This window comes from Sinocyclocheilus rhinocerous, unplaced genomic scaffold (genome assembly GCF_001515625.1).
Source record: "Sinocyclocheilus rhinocerous isolate Xijiao unplaced genomic scaffold, SAMN03320098_v1.1 scaffold149, whole genome shotgun sequence".
NCBI classification, from domain to species: Eukaryota; Metazoa; Chordata; class Actinopteri; order Cypriniformes; family Cyprinidae; genus Sinocyclocheilus; species Sinocyclocheilus rhinocerous.
Window position 1 is genome coordinate 914,128 of NW_015654504.1, and position 2,897 is coordinate 917,024.

General features: G+C 40.8%; 1 pseudogene; it reads right to left on the bottom strand.

Moving 5' to 3' along the window:
- Positions 1–2,897, bottom strand: part of LOC107717317 (tripartite motif-containing protein 16-like) — a 17,110-nt pseudogene that overhangs the window by 12,153 nt on the left and 2,060 nt on the right.

Genomic DNA, 2,897 nt, shown 5'->3' on the forward strand with positions numbered 1-2,897 from the left:
AGTCTGGTGTATTGTTCTGTGTTTATCACTCATCGAGCGATAGCTGCATTACTGAGCCTAGTGTCTTGTTTTCCTTGTTTTGCCTTGTCTGTTTCCCCGTGTTCTGATCACTGCCTTTGTTCCTGGATTATCCCTCGAGTCTCGCCCAATTGGATACTGTTCGCCCCTGCCTGGACCTTTGCCTTGTACCTGGATTATCCCTCTTGCCTTGCCATCAATATACCTGTTTGCCATTGTCTGACCTATGCCTGTTTTTGACCACGTCTCTTGTGAATAAAGCCTTGCAGATGGATCCGCACGCTTCCTGTGTTCCCTCTGTTACAGAATACACGGCCCCACAAGGATCCAGCAGCTTTTCAGAGGAACATTGGCCAGGTATGGACACGGCAAGGATTTTGTTAGCCCTTAGACAGGGCCCGTGATCGCTAGAGAACTATGTTCGCGAATATTTAGCCATAGCACACTATTCTGATCTACCAGACTGTCTTTTGATAGAGTTTTTTTGTGATGGCCTTAATCAACCTCTACGATCTGAGCTTAGACGCGAGGGTCCGCGTTCCTCACTGAGTTGTTTTTTGGACTTTGCTTTGTTGACTGTTGGCTCTCTATTCACTGTGGGTATCGCGGAGGAACGCGACCCCGCACTCACTCGTGTAATGGCCCCCGCACTAGATTACGCTCACAAAATGGCGGACACATAATAAACCAAGTCAAATCACAGTTGATCGTCGTGAGTCAGGTCAAGTCAAAGCTGATCTTCATGAGTCAAGTCAAGTCACAGCTGATCTTCATGATTCAAGTCAAGTCACAGCTGATCTTCATGAACCAAGTCAAGTCACAGTTGTTCTTCATGAGTCAAGTCAAATCACAGTTGATCGTCATGAGGCACGTGAAGTCACGGCTGATATTCCTGAGTCACGTCACGTCACAGCTGATCATCCTGAGCCTCGTCAGGACACAGCTGATCATCAGGAGTCTTGTCATGTCCTGTCTGTTACAACCAGATCTTCAAGGTCAGTCTTTCGGTATCCCAGTCTGGTATCTAGCTGTGAACTCTCTGCCAGTCCTGTCACGGCTATGGAGGCCGTTTGTGTAAGAACTGTCTGTCCCATCCATGAGACCGTATATGCTCTGTCTGTCAGATCACCGTGTAGCGTTCTGCATTTTCCACTCCCCAAGTGTTAGCTGCCTTACCGATCCATTCCGTGTTTTCTGTTTTAGTCTCGTGTATTGTTCTGCATTTTCCACTCCCCAAGTGTTAGCTGCCTTACTGAGCCTAGTGTCTTGTTTTCCTTGTTTTCATCGTCTTGCCTTGTCTGTTTCCCCGTGTTCTGATCACTGCCTGTGTACCTGGATTATCCCTCGAGTCTCGCCCAATTGGATACTGTTCGACCCTGCCTGGACCTTTGCCTTGTACCTGGATTATCCCTCTTGCCTTGCCATCAATATACCTGTTTGCCATTGTCTGACCTATGCCTGTTTTGACCACGTCTCTTGTGAATAAAGCCTTGCAGATGGATCCGCACGCTTCCTGTGTTCCCTCCGTTACAATTTCAGTAGGTTGAAGATATGAGATGTAGGCCTAAACATCCTCAGTTTCAAAACAAATACTGCACACGAACGTGCTCCTGCGTAATTTATATGGACCTTCAATCCCACCGCATCAGTCTCATCCATGCTTTCCTCATTTCGTGTTGTGTCAGGAATCGTGAAAACTGAGGCAGTGTGTCGTTGTTTAGAATTAAAGCAGCCAGGTACGGTGCAGTAACACCGGCGAGAGAAGAAAGAAAGAAAGGAAAGAGAGGATTCGACCATTAGTTTATTTTTATGTGTAATAAATTTTATGTTGAATCAAATAAAATATTTATTTCTAAAGCTACTATTTGTACTGTGTACTTTCTCATTTAACACAAAACATAGCTTTAAATAATCTGTTGGGGGTATTTTCACAGCCAAATGTAATTTGCTATTAATTAGATTAATAAATCCACACATCATGTAATTAATTAGATAAACAATTTTAATCGACTGACAGCCCTAGTTTCTATACACTGAAGCATTGCTAATATACAGCCTCACTTCATGTTTGGGGTCTTCATGGTCACATTTATCAATGTGTTACAGGCAAATAAAAATATATTTTTTTTATCATGTTTGAGGATCACCTGATCCAATTTTGATGAACGTTACTCAGAATCTATACTATTAAGTCATGTGACACAGCCACAACAGCACTTATGTTTTATTTATTTTTTCCTTTTTATTCGAAACATGCCCAAACGCATTAACTATATCATGAAATATCTTGATTCTCACCTTTATAGATTATGTTGATCTATGATGGTCAAAGTAACCTAATAATGTTATCTATTAACTATGCATAAAAACCTGTCTGTTTACTTAATTAACAGATATGGGTGTCATGCCATAACATAGTTTTAATACGACTTATTCGAAACATGCCCAAACGCATTAACTATATCATGAAATATCTTGATTCTCACCTTTATAGATTATGTTGATCTATGATGGTCAAAGTAACCTAATAATGTTATCTATTAACTATGCTTAAAAACCTGTCTGTTTACTTAATTAACAGGTATGGGTGTCATGCCATAAAATATTTTAATACGACTGAGTTTATATTTAATGTGAATAAAAACATTGCAAGTTAGGCTACTAATCATAACACTTTCATTGTACAGAAAGAGAGCAAAGAACATTTACATTATCAAAAAACATTTTCACTGACAGTCTAGTTCAAGCACTCTCAAAAACTCCCATTAAAATCACTGAAGCTGTTTACACTATGAAATTAATATCTTACAGATTCGTACACACATTTGCACTTTGTTGTTTCTGACGAGAGAATTCGCCAGAAAGAGGTATTCAGTCAG